At 41.2% G+C, this 14,683-nt stretch overlaps 1 pseudogene; it reads left to right on the plus strand.

The window, feature by feature from the left end:
* The first annotated feature begins 11,169 nt into the window (after positions 1–11,169).
* LOC114042952 lies at positions 11,170–11,650 on the plus strand (annotated as a pseudogene).
* Positions 11,651–14,683: the final 3,033 nt, after the last annotated feature.

Genomic DNA, 14,683 nt, shown 5'->3' on the forward strand with positions numbered 1-14,683 from the left:
ATTTCTCTTTATTTTTAGTGATTTGGAACATTATTCCAGAGTTAATAGTTTGCTAGTCTTCTATTGAAAACTGTCCATAGAATTTGTGAATGAATGAATGAACATTCATTAAAGTCTTGCCATGTGCTAGGCCCTGTGCTAAGCAGTTACAAGCACAGAAAGCAGGACATTTCCTGCCTTCAAGGAGCTTACATTCTAATAGGAGAAGACAATATATATGGAGAAGTGGTGGCTTGGAGGGATGTTTTGGGGGAGGAATGGTAAGTAGATCCACAGGCAATTGATTGACTTGTCCTTTCCTGCAGGGCTAATGCAGAAATTTGTTTTGTATGACTATATATATTTGTAATGGGTTTTGTTTTTCTTGTCTTCTAAAGAGCAGTGGAGAGGGAGAGGGGAGTGAGAAAACTTAGAATTGAAAATAAAATTTAATAAATTTTTTAAAAAGTTATCTGCTTCATATATAACCTATATCAAATTACTTACCATTTTAGGGAAGGAAGAGAGGGAAGGAGAAAAATCTGGAATTAAAAAAAAAATTTTAAATGAATGTTTAAAATTGTTTTTACATGTAAATGGAAAAAATAAAATATTATAAAAAAGTTATGTCCGTTCCAGAAATAGTAGTATTAAGTTGATTGCAGTTCTTAGAGCTAGAGGTAGAAATGGGGGAGAGGGGAGGACGTACAGCAAGAGTAGCATAGTGGGTTTGGGTTGGGCTAGATAATGAACTTTCACCAATCAGAAACTAAACTTTAAGGGGAGAGAGTTGCTGGAAAAGCAATAGAAGAAAGATTTGCCCTTTATGAACATGGAGGTATCTGGACCAGTGAAGTAGGTAAGAGGTTGAATTTGGAGAGGAGAAATTTGGCAAAATTTGGGAGAAATTGAAGAAAATCTAAAAGAGAACCATATCCAGACCCACATACTGGTCCAGAGTTACTTGATTGTTTTAAGAGAAGCAAGGTCAAAGACAAATAAAAATATAAAACAATTGAGTAGGATTAGGGAGTGGACCTTGAAGATACAGAGTCAAGAAGGAAGAGGAGATGGATGGCAATAAGAAAAGGTAAGTGCAACAAATAGAGAGTTGAATAAATTTATAGAGTGGATTGTTGGGTAGGGCAAATTGGCTGCATAAGGTATAAACACAAGTTAGTTTGGTTTTTTTAGGCTAAAAACCTCAACCATTATGCAGAACCATCCCTAGGGTATGGGGGAGGCTCCTCGCCCTGGGGGGAGGGGGGACTGTCTATATAAACAGTTTATTAAAATTATATTAAATTTATAATTTATATTAAATTATATATTCTATAAAAATAATGTGTCAATGAAAACTTACGATAATTATCTTACAACATTCATCTCTTCATAAAAAGTCTTGTGATTTAGAATACTGAACTGTACAGAGCAGAAATGACTACATGACTTTGGGTCACTACTGTAGTCTTTGTGGATCTTCCACCCCCACCTCTCCATGCTCTAGGCCCTTTTTGCTACACTACTCATCAGATATCCATAGCTTCATTTTCAGAAAGTGTTTTCAACACCATAAAAGGAACAGCCCACTATCACTCCCCAATAATATTCATTCCAAGAAAAATGGAAAATGTTGCCTTTTTTGTAACAGTGTGTGTTAACAAAACACAAAGGATAAAAACTTTGTCATAGATTGGAATTGTTTCAACTCATTTCACGTGAAAAAAGGCTCTTTATAAAAAAAGTCCTGAAATGATATTTGTTTTCATGAAATAGTTAATTTTAAAGAATTTTTGTTGTCTCACACTGAAGTTTAAATTATTACTTTTAAATATTATTTGTTGTGTTAGTAGTACAAATAAACCAAAGAATGGAATGTTGATATTGTTTTTATATTTCATAGTGGAATGTTTTTTGAAATCTCAGATAAATATCTTTCTCAAACATTTTGTATTAAATATATATCATACATGCAAATCATAATTTAAGAAAATGAAATCAAGTAGAACTTGTTTCAATTGTTGATAGAAATTTTTAACATTTTTGTATTAACAATTGCACTCCACCTTGCCTTTTGCACTATTGTTTATAATAGTTTAAATACACAAAATTAAAATATTATAGTTTATACATTAATTATCTAGCCTCTAACTTAAGATATGAGAGAAGACCTCTGTTGAGTACTTTAATGGCAACCAATCTGCCTTCTTTAGATGGAATAATTTTTAAATCTAAGTTTATAACATTAAGTTCATAACATTAATGATTACAATATATTTTTAAAACAAATTTGAAATAATAGCTTATTGTGTGAATTAAGAAATTAAGCATTGGAGCCAATTCAAGCCATGTTAAAAATTCTAAAAAGCAAATGTAAAACATCAAAAGCAGCTAACTGCTCAGAACACAGTGTATGCAAATATCAGTATTTAAAGATTTAAAAATTAATATTTTAATAAGACCAAAAAGGGTTTTGTACCTTTAAATAACATATTTTAATTGTTTATTTCACCTTTATTTCTTTTTAAAAATCTGTTTTTGTGTATGTTTTATAAGGCAACATATTAGTACCTTAGGACATGCATATAATTTATAAACAAAATTTTTTACTGATGGAGTATACTGGGAGAATTTAAGGGACGTGGCCGTCACATAGCTAGCTTTGGTTAAGGGCCCACCTGCTAAAACAAGCTGCCTTTCCACAGAACCTTACAAGATGCTACAACTTACCTCCCTGCAGATTAAACTCACTACTTCTACCTACCCTCCTCTGTGCCCCCCACTCCCTACTCTATCCCCTGACATGAAGCAACAGAAAATGAAAAGGTGTTTCCAAATGTAAACGTGCAAAAAGTGTGCCTTAAGTAATCTAATCTAATTGACGTAGTAGAGGAGTGAGCTGGAGTCAGGAAGATCTAAGTCCAAAGTTGGCCTCTGATGCTGGCTGTGGGATCCTGAGAAAGTAGCTCTTTTCCCACCCACTGATCTGCTAAACCTCATCAATCTCCAGGAACTCATCTTCTGCCAGATTGAAGAAAACCCTGACACACATCCTCAGAGCCGCCTGACCCTGGGACCGTTCCCTCCCTCTGGTGGGCTATATATCTGAGAACTGTCCCCAGACCCTCATTATTCCCCATCAGACTGCAGGTCTTTATCATGCCTACCTCCCCCATCTCCTATGACCACTCTCGCCCCCAGCCCTGTATTCTATTCAGCTTCCTTTTTATGTGTGGTCTTCCCCATTAGACTGTGAGCTTTTTGAGAGCAGGGACCACCTTAATACCTTTTGTATCCCCAGCGATGATATAAGTGATTATTGTTAAGTTGTTCAGTCTGACTCTGTGACCCCATTTGGGGTGTTATTGGCAAAGATACTGGAGTGGTTTGCCATTTCCTCCCGCAGATCATTTTTACAGATGAGGAATGGAGACAAACAGGGTTAAGTGACTTACCCAGGGTCACACAGGTAGGAAAGGTCTTAAGCCAAATTTGAACCAAGGTCCTCCTGAATCCAGGCCCCGGGGCTCTGTCCACTATGCTACCTAGCTGCCCCAGGCACATAGGAAGAGATTGGTTAATAAAAGTTTACTAACTGAGTTAACCTTTCTCATCCTTAAGTTTTCTCACCAGTAAAATGGAAATAATAAATGAGATAACATATATAAAATGCTTTGCAAACTGTAACACACTAGGCAAACACTAGTGTTGTAGTTGTGGTTATTAATCATCGGTCTCCACTATATATTTGGTTCCATCCCATGGCACTGGGTGTGGGAAGAAAAGGGGAGTTTGGAGCAGGAGTAAGACCCTTGTCTGCCTCATCCTGTTCTTGGGAGATCTTTTCTCCACCATGTTTTTTGACTTTGTGAGTCCCTTCGAAGGCCAATTCCATAGAGTCCTGGGATGGAGGGTGGCTCCATGACCAAGGCCTACCCAAGACTGCATGGAAGGATCCAGGGACAGCTGTAAAACTCATGATGAGGCAGCAGGCCTATGACTCTATACTGAGCTCAGTCCCTTGTAAAACGACACTGAGGGGGTCTAAGTCCAGCCCAGCCCAAGGATTCCAGGATAGTCGAAGGGTTTCCTATTCCCTGCCCTGTACCTCTACCTTGAGCTCTGGTGGCAGGAGTTGCAGTGGGGGAGGATGAATGAAACTTACTCAGACTAGCCCCAACAAACCATTCTTACTCCCGATGGAGCTGGGAATTGAGACCTCTGCAAGGGAGCTGAGCTTATCACACAGTCAGCTCCAAATCAGACAATATTCTACCAACAGTCTTGCCACACTTCTTTGGTATCTCTTTTTCACCACATAATCCAAGACACTGGCTAGCTTTAGGTGTATTCAAATATTCCCATTTCCCATACAAATATGGCCACATCTGCTTGCCTGTTCAGGTCACTCATAATTACTTTGTTTTATTCTTCATATTTCGTTTTTGTCCTAATAATTTTTGTGCCTCTAATGAGCAGAGTCCTCCAAAATGGATGGAGCAATGAGGCAAAGGTCCCTGGGTAAGCCCTGTATTAATCTAAGGGCAGTGCTGCCTTTATGCTTAGTGTGAGAAACTGTGCAGTGCCTTGAATAGAATTGATCAATTAATAGACATTTATTAAGCACCTACTATGTGCCAGGCAAAGCACTGGGGATACAAAAAGAGGCAAGACAGTCACTGCTCTCAAGGAGTTTACAACCTAATGAGAGAGACAACATGCAAACAAATATATACAAAGCAAGCTATGTATAGGATAAATAGAAAATAATTAACAGAAAGAAGGTGCTGGACAGGAAACTAGGTAGTGCAGTAGACAGAGCACCGACCTGGACTCAGGAATATCTAAGTTCAAATCCATCCTAAGACATTTACTAGCTATGTGACCCTGGGCAAGTCACTTAACCCCATTTGTCTCAGTTTCTCATCTATAAAATGGGGACACACTAGAGAAGGAAATAACAAACCATTCCAATAGCTTTGCCAAGAAAACCCCATGGACAAGTCCAAAGGCTCACATAGAGTTGGGTATGACTGAACAATTGAACAACAAGGCAATGGAATAAGAGAGTTTGGGGAAGGTTTCCTGTAGAAGACAGATTTCAGTTGGGTTTTAAAGGAAGCCAGGGAGGTCAGAAGTCAGAGCAGAGGAGGGAGAGCATTCTAGGCATGGAGGACAGTTAGGGAGAATGCTCAGAGTCAAGAGATGGAGTGTCTTTTTAGTGGAACAGCCAGGAGGCCAGGTCACTGGATCAAAGGGTACATGTTGCAGAGTAAGGTGTAAGAAGACTGAAAAGGTTCGAGGGGGCTAGATCATAAATGGCTTTAAATGCCAAATAGAGCATTTTGTATTTGTTTCTGAAGGCAATAGGGAGCCCCTGGAGGCTACTGAATAAGGGTGTGATATGAATGGACCTGCACTTTAGTAAAATCATTTTAGAGGCTGACTGGAAGATGGATTGGAATGGGTGAGAGCCTGAATCAGTCAAAGGGCTGCACTTGAGGACCTAGAGAGCCACATGTGGCCTTGAGGCCTCAGGTTCCCCACCCCTGACTTGAGTTGTGAGCTTGAGAGACTGGGAGGATGATATATCCTCTACAGTAATAAGGAAGTTGGTGGGGGCAATATTTAAGGGGAAAAATAATGAATTCTGTTTTAGACATATTTAGTTTAAGATGTCTACTGGCCATTCAAGTGTGAAATGTCTGAAAGGCTGCTGCAGATGTGAGACTAGAGGTTAGCAGAGAGATCAGGACAGGATATGTAGATGGTAACTAAATCCATGAGAGCTGATGAGATCGCCAAATGAAGTAGTATAAAGGGAGAAGAGAAGAGGGCCCAGGACAGAACTCTGAGGGACATCTATGATAGGTAAGAGAGGATGATATGGAATGGTTTGTTATTTCCTTCTCCAGTGTGTCCCCATTTTACAGATGAGAAACTGAGACAATGCTGGATCCTCTTCCAGAGCATCCTCTCTTACCTATCATAAAGGCCTCATTTCTCAAATATATACTGAATATAGAACTGAGTCAAATTTATAAAAATAAGAGCCATTCCCCAATTCATAAATGGTCAGATGATATAAACAGGCAGTTTTCAGAAGAAATCAAAGCTACTAACATTGATATTTTTTAAATGCTCTAAATTACTATTGATTAGAAAAAGGTCAATTAAAACAACTCTGAGGTACCACCTCACACCTATCAGAAATGACAAATGCTGGAGGGGATGGGGAAAAACAGGTACACTAACGAACTGTCAGTGGAATAGTAAACTGATCCAGCCATTCTGGAGAACAATTTGGAACAAGGGAAAGTTACTCATGGCATTTTTCTTATCTGATTATTTGGAATACTTCTTTATTGACACTTGGGGTTTGCAGTTTCATAGGTGGGGCAGACAACTCCCTGACACTCCATGTTAATTTGATTTTATTGTAATTTGTAGCTATAATGTAACAGTTGAAAAAGGAATGGTGGATCTTTCAGAGGGATGAGGAAACAAGGGGGAGTTGGCTCTTTGTACTTAATTCTGCCCAACAAGGAAGACCTGGTCAGTGATGTGGAAGTGACAAGAACCCCAGGAGAGGTGCCCAAGTCATCTTGGGGTTTGTAATACAGAAGTAATAATAATGACAATAATAATAATAATTGTTTGTATAATGCTTTTAAGTTTGCCGAGTACTTTAGATACATTACTTCATTTGAGCCTTACATCCACCTGTGAGACAGATACTACCACTATTATTATGCCCAGTTTAACTGACACCCCCAGCAGTGTGGTGTCCCTCTTGCTTCCTAGGCTGGACTGCTCATCTCAATCTGCACTTGATGCTAGATAATCTAGGGGTTCCCAAGGAAGTATCATCTGCACTCTGCTCAACTCAACGTCTCTCTGACAATAAAAATGACCAACATGGAGCTGATACATGAGACCAAGAGAGAGTAAGAGAGCACCTCGCTGCTCTTGATGAGTTCAAGCCTCCTGGCCCAGGTGAACGACATCCTCAGGTCCTCCATGAACTGGTCAAGCATTTTCAGTCCCAGTCCCAAATGGAGGCACCCTGACCTCAGATAGGCTGCTGGAACAGGTGCCAACTGGCAGTGCTGTCACTGACTACCAGTTTCAGATCACAGATGTAGAAGACCTGTGCCCAAGGCTAGCATTCTGGAAAGAGGAGTGATCTCAGGCCCCAGTCCATGTACCATGCAACGAAAGAGTTCAGAAGCAAACAGTAGCTGAGGGACCCTGGCGACTACTAGCTGAAGAGGTCTCAGCTCCTACCTCTAGCCCTGTCTGATGCCTGCAAATGAACAACCAGGGCGTGAATTTCAAACCAAAGGGGAGCCTACAGTTCTATCACTCTGACCAGCAGTTTTCCAACTGGCTGCTAGTGGCTGAGTCACTGCTAAAGCAGCCGGGCTGCCCAGTGGATATAGGCTCCACAAACAAGAATAACTTCCTCAGAAAAATTGGGTATAATCCTAAATTGAACTTTTAATGACAGAACTTCCAAACATTCCTAATAAAAAGACCAGAGCTGGGGCAGCTAGGTGGCGCAGTGTATACAGCACCAGCCCTGAAGTCAGGAGGACCTGAGTTCAAATTCGACCTCAGACCAAACATTTGACATGTACTAGCTGTGTGACTCTGGGCAAGTCAGTCACTTAACCCCAATTGCCTTAAAAAAAAAAAAAGACCAGAGCTGCATAGGAACCCTAAAGTACAAACAAAAGAGTTAAGGGAAACATAAAAAAGTAAACATGAACAATCAGAAGGGACTAAACATGGGTAAACTGCTCATATTTAAATGGGGTATAATACATGGGTCCCCTCTGAACCCTATTCTCATTAGGAGTCAGAGAGGGAGTTTAATTAGATAGAAGGTCTGGGAGTGGTTCTGTTATGTCTTAATGATCTTAAAGGAGAATGGAGAAGGAATACATTAGGGCAAGGATGGAGGGAAGAAGGGAAAAGAAGGTTAGGGAAATTTACCTCACATAACCAAAGTGCAAAAGTAATAGACTACAGACAAGGGGGAAGAAGTGGGGGCTTCTTTCAAGTGGCTGACACTTGAAACACTCTCATCTGAACTGGTCAAAGAAGAGAGAAGACCCCCCCACGCACACACACACACAGAGTTGGGTACAGAAATATATTCCACTCAATAGGGAAATAGAAGGGAAAGAGGAGAAGAGGGAAGGGAAAATTAGAGAGAGGGCAGATTAGGGGAGGAATTAAAGCAAAACAGACTCCTAAGCAAAACTAAAGATGTACAAAAATATTTATAGTTCTTTCTGGGGTGGCAAAGAATTGAAAAGTGAAGGAATGCCCATCAACTGGGGAATAGTTAAACAAATGTCCATATGTTAAGGTGATGGAATATGTTATAAGAAATTATGAAAGTGATGGTTTCAGAGAAACCTAGGAAGATTTGTATGAACTGATAAAGAGTGAAGTGAGCAGAACAAGGAGAACAATTTATACAAAGATAACAGCTGTAAAGTCAAACAACTTAGAAAGATTTAGGAACTTTTATCAGCTTAATAATCAGCCACAACTCCTGAAGACTAATGATGAAACATGCCACCCACCTCCTGAGAAGTGAAAAATGAGACATGCATATTTTTCTGTACATGGGTCAATATGGAAATTTGTATTGCTTATCTGTAAATGTTTGTAATGGGAGTTTTATTTTTCTTTCTTCCTCAATTGGGGAAGGGGTGGAAGAAGGTGGATTTTTGCTGTTTGAAAAAAAATTTAAAGAGATGTTAGGCTAACATCTAGAAAGGGGGTTGGTCATTACAAAGAGCAAGTATGGCTTCAACAAGAACAAGTCATGTCAAACTAACCCCATTTCCTTTTTTGACAGTATTATTAAATTGAAGGATAAGGTGAATACTGTGTATAGTTTACCTAGATTATAGTAAATATTTTTATAAAGTTTCTCATATTATTCTTGTGGAGAATATTGGGGGATATGGGTTAGACAATAACATAATCAGAGAAATCGCTGAATGGCCAGACTCAAAGAGTAGTTGTTAATGGTTCAGTGGCAATCTGGTAAGAGGTATTCAGTGTAGTACCCCAGATATCTGGGCCTGCTCCTAGGACCTATACTATTTAACATTTTTATCAATGACTTGGATAAAGGTATAGATGATATTGCATCAAATTTTCAGACAACACAAATCCAGAAGGGATCCAGCACTTCTTAAACTGTGGGTCGAGACCCCACAGGGTCACAAAAAATTTGGCAACAGTAAAAGGTTTCTGAATGCACAATGACCAAAAATTAGTTAAAAATCAAATGTGTAATGAATCTGAGGTGTTTCTGGCAGAGCTTGCCCCACTGCATCATGAAACTTCACTGAAGCTTTGGTTCTAAACACAAAGCATGCCATGAAACAACAAATCCTGCTGAAAAGGGATCAGGAGTGGAAAAAGTTTGAGAAGCCCTGGATAGGCAAAGAGAAAGGAACAAGCATTTATTAAGCACCTACTATGTGTCAGGCTCTGTGCTAAACACTTTACAACTGTTATCTCATTTGAGACTTAAAACAACCCTGTTCATGACCAAACAGGAGATAGAGGACATTATGAAATGCAAAATGGGTAGTTTTGATTACATTAAATTGAAAGTTTTTGCACAAAGCCAATGCAACCAAGATTAGAAGGAAAGCAGAAAATTGGGAAAGAATTTTTATAACCAGTATCTCTGATAAGGGCCTCATTTCTAAAATATATAGAGAATTAAGTCAAATTTATAAGAATACAAGTCATTCCCCAATTGATAAATGGTCAAAGGATATGAATAGGCAATTCTCAGATGAAGAAATTAAAGCCATCTATGGTCATATGAAAAAATACTCTAAATCACTATTGATCAGAGAAATGCAAATCAAAACAACTCTGAGGTACCACATCACACCTATCAGATTGGCCAATATGACAAAACAGGAAAATGATAGATGTTAGAGAAGATGTGGGAAAATTGGAACACTAATGCATTGCTGGTGGAGTTGTGAAATGATCCAACCATTTGGAGAAGAATTTGGAATTATGCCCAAAGGGCTATAAAAATGTGCATACCCTTTGGCCCAGCAATAGAACTTCTAGGGCTGTATCCTAAAGAGATCATAAAAATGGGAAAAGGAACCACATGTACAAAAATATTTATAGCAGCTCTTTCTGTGGTGGCAAAGAATTGCAAATTGAGGGAATGCCCTCAACTTGGGAATGGCTAAACAAGTTGTGGTATATGAATGTCATGGAATACTATTGTGCTGTAAGAAATGATGAGCAGAGAGACTTCAGAAAAACCTGGAAAGACTTGTATGGACTGATGCTGAGTGAAGTGAGCAGAAAACCAGGAGAATGTTGTACACAGTAACAGCCATGTTGTGCGATGACTAACGTTGACAGACTTAGCCCTTCTCAGCAATGCAAGAATCTAAGACATCTCCAAAGGTCTCATGATGGAAAATGCTAGTCACATCCAAAGAAAGAACTATGGAGTTTGAATGCAGATCGAAGCATACTATTTGCTATTTTTTTCTTCTGTTTTGTTTTGTTTTCTCTTTCTTGTGGTTTCTTCTATTAGTTCTAATTCTTCCTTACAACATCACTAATGTGAAAATATGTTTAATAGGAATAAAAAAAAACCCAACTCTGTGACGTAGGTGCCATTATGATCCCCATTTTACAGTTAAGGAAACTAAGGCAGACAGAAGTTAAGTGACTTAACCCAGGGTCACATAGCTAATAAGTATGTGGGGCCAGATTTGAACTTCCTGGCTCTAGGCCCAGCACTCTGTGCACAGCACCACATAGCTGCCTAATATAGTAGAGGATGGTCAGGGTCCAAAATGATGTTAACTGACTAGAATAGAGGTTCTTAATGTGTTTTGTGTCCTGGAACCCTTTGGTAGTTTGGTGAAGCTTATGGATCCCTCCTTAGAATAATGTTTTTTAAAATGTATAATGGAAGCAATTGCAGGACCACGACAAGGGAGGGAGAGGAGGGGAAGGACCAAGGGACCAGAGGAATGGAGGTCCTAGGAGCCTGGAGAGGGAGACCGCCACCAGCACTGCTGCAGAACAGCAGGGGGAGCCCTGGAGGTTGCCCCTTGAACTCGGGTCCATTAATCTTCCGCCCCCTCTCTTCCTCCCTCAGTCCCAGGAGTCATGGGTAGCTTGAGGCAGAGCTTCCAGAGGTTCCTGGAGCAGAAAAACATTGTCACCTACATCCTGGGGAAGCGGAGGAGGTCCCTGGTATCAAAAAGTACTACCTGCTGCAGGTTCCAGCCTTCCTGGCCCTCCATCTCATAGCTGGCTATGGTGCCTCCCTGCTCTGCAATCTCACTGGATTCATCTACCCAACATATGCCTCCATCCAGACCACTGAAAGCCCCAACCAAGATGACGATACCATCTAGTTAACCTACTGGGTGGCATATAGCATGTTTGACCTGGCTGAGCTTTTCTCTGCCATCTTCCTTCTTTGCTTCTCCTTCTACTATGCAGGGAAGTGTGCCTTCTTGCTATGGTGCATGCTTCCAGTGACCTGTAATGGCTCCCAGATCCTAGATATCATTGCCTGGTCCGCTCCATTTTTCTGAGGCAATAGGCTTCCGTGGACAGCCTGAAGACTGACCTGAGTGGATGAACCCAGGACAGCAGCCAATTTGACCCAGGAAGCAACCAACACAGAAATGCCTCACCTCCAGAAGAGTAAGTGAAGAAATCACCCCTGAGCCAGACTGGTCACCCTCCTCCCAGTTCCCTCAGCATCATAGACCACAGTCCCCAGTCCTGGCCCATGTCTGAGCAGCTGACCCCTCCCAGCTCCAACCAACTCTACCTGCTTGGGCTTCAGGGGATTGGAGAAGTCTCCCCAGGCTGCAAGGAGGGGTGGGCCCATTTAGGTTCCATCAGCACCCACTAAGGGTCCTGCTGGCACTCAGACTGTTCTAAGCACACCATTAACCATCTGCCTCTGGCACCCCCTACCCACCACTGGCATCTCCACAGGACTCTTGATGTGTCCTGGCTATTTTAGCTGCCCATGTATTAAAAAAAAAAAAGTCCTAAAGAAAAAAAGTAAAAATGTATAATGGAAAGAAAGATGCAACTTTTTTTTCTAAGTTCACAGGCTGCCTGAAATCTATCCATAGACTCTTTGATGGTTCATCATTCCTGGGTTAAGAACTTCTGGGCTACAGCATTAGTCTCATCCTATTAGGATAAAATTCAGTAGGGCATTTGTAAAGTCTATAGACTGACCTCCTCCTCCTCATGCTCTACCCTACCAGTGATTCTGAACCCCTGGCTGTCATGATTCAAACCCTATTCTTTGTCTCCCACTGGCCAATCCTTTATTCCCATTCCCCTAAACCCAACCCAACCCCCCCACCCCTATGTGCCACTCTAATGCCACTCTAAAGCTACTCACCCCTTCCCATGAGTTCTCTAGAATGCCTGCTCCACAGGCAACCATAGGCAACTCTTCAGTCTCTTCCTTAAATACTCCTTCTATCTTCTGGCTCTCACGGAGACCTGGCTTCCTCCTTAATGCCACAGCCTCCCTGGCCACCTATTCCTGCACTGGCTGCACTTTCACTCATTCCCCTTCATCTCACTAGTCAGGGTGGAAGAGTTGGCATATTCCATGATCCCCACTGCCACTTCTAGGCTCTCCCTCTGCCACTAGCACTGTCTTCCTTTGAGGTTCATTCAATCTATATCTATCACTCAACCAAAATTCTGGTTGCTGTTGTCAGCCAACCTCCAGTACTTCCCTTCTTTCCTCCTTGAGTTCAGCCCCTGGCTCACAGTCTTTTTCTCCTTCCCAACTCCTGCCTTCATTTTAAGGGACTTCAGTACACATACTGATACTCCCTCCAAAACCCTAACCTCGAAGTTCCTCAACAATCATTTCACATGACCTATTCCTCCACCTCATCTCAGCCACACACAAATATGATCATATCTTGATCTTGTCATCACCCATAAATATACCACTTCTATGTTCATGATTTCTGAAATTTCCTTATCTGAATACAATCTATTGTCATTCTACCTCTCCCTCTGCCTGACAACCCTTAAATCCTGTTATTCATCCATATGGCCCCTGCCCCTTTATTCCAATGATGATCTTTCCTTGCCAAGCATCAGCCTTGGATCCCTCCCATCATCTGCTGCCTTCACTCCTACACACGTGCTGCTGAATGAAGCTGGAGAAAATAACAAAACTGAATTACATGGGTCAACTACAAATTTATATTACATCACCTCAACTGGGCACTCCCTGCTGCTCAACAATCCTTCTACATCTCTCTAATAAACTCACTCTCTCATTCTCCAAAGTGACTCTTCCAAACCTTGTCATCCTCCTCAGGCCTCCCAAGGCTCCCCCTCCCTCCAACCTCTCTGCTGAGGATCCTGCCTCATACTTTTCACTGAAAAAATTGAGGGGATTCATCAAGAGTTCCCTCTTCTCCCCCTTCCTCACTTCACTACTCAGATACTTTCTGCCACTGTCTCCTCCTTCTTCATACCATCTCTCCCTTCTTGCCAAGATAAACCCTTCTAAGTGAACATGTGATGCCATTCCCTCCTGTCTACTCCAGCAGATTGCCCCCCTCGATCTTATTACCTTAAATCACTCCCTGCGACTGGGCTGCCTATGTCTCTACTCCATCCTCAGAAATACTTCACCTGATCCATCCATCCCTGTTATCCTTCCATATTATCTTCCCTTTTATGGTTAAACACTCTGAGAAGGCCATCTAGAATAGGTATCTCCATTTCCTTTCCTCTCACTCTCTTAACTTCCTACAGTCTGACTTGCAACCTCATCATTCAATTGAAACTGTTCTCTCCAAAGTTACCACTGACCTCTTATTTGCCAAATCTAATGGTCTTTTCTCAATTCTCATCTTTCCTGATCCTTCTCCAGACTTTGATACTGCTGTTCTCTTTCACTGGATACTTTCTTCTCTCTAGGTTTTCATGACAATACTTTTTCCTGGTCCTCCTTCTACTTGTCCGACTGCTCCTTCTCTGGGTCCTAGCTGGATTTTTATCCAAGTCATACCTTCTAATCATGGACATCCCACAGGGTTCCGCCCTTCAGACTCTTCCCATCTTCCTCTATACTATTTCACTTGGTGATCTCAGCAGCTCCCATAGATTCAATATCATCAAAATGCTGATGATTCTCAAAGTCTACTTCATCTAGCCTAACCTCTCTACTGGCCTCTAGTCTCACATCTCCACTACCTACTGGAATTTTTGAATTGAACGTCCTAATTATTAGACATTTTAAATTCAACATGTCCAAAACTGAACCCATTGTCTTTTCCCCCAAAATCCTCCTTTCCAACTTCCCTGTTATTGTTGAGGATATCACCATCTACCCGGTCACCCGGGCAGGCAACCCAGTGTCATCCTGAACTCCTCACTCTCTCTCACCCCCTACATTCAATCTGTTGCAAAGGCCTGTCAATGTTACCTCCATAACATTTCTCCCATTCATGCCCCTTCTCTTCTCCGACACTGCCACCACCACCTTATCATCTCATACCTGCTAAGAGCCTGCTGGCTGGTCTCCCTGCCACAAATATCTCCACACTCCTACCCATTTTTCCACTCATCTATCAAACCCATCTTCCTAAAGTTCAAGTATTATAATGCAAAC

The sequence above is a fragment of the Vombatus ursinus genome, unplaced genomic scaffold (assembly GCF_900497805.2).
Source record: "Vombatus ursinus unplaced genomic scaffold, bare-nosed wombat genome assembly UNPS02014768.1, whole genome shotgun sequence".
Taxonomy (NCBI): domain Eukaryota; kingdom Metazoa; phylum Chordata; class Mammalia; order Diprotodontia; family Vombatidae; genus Vombatus; species Vombatus ursinus.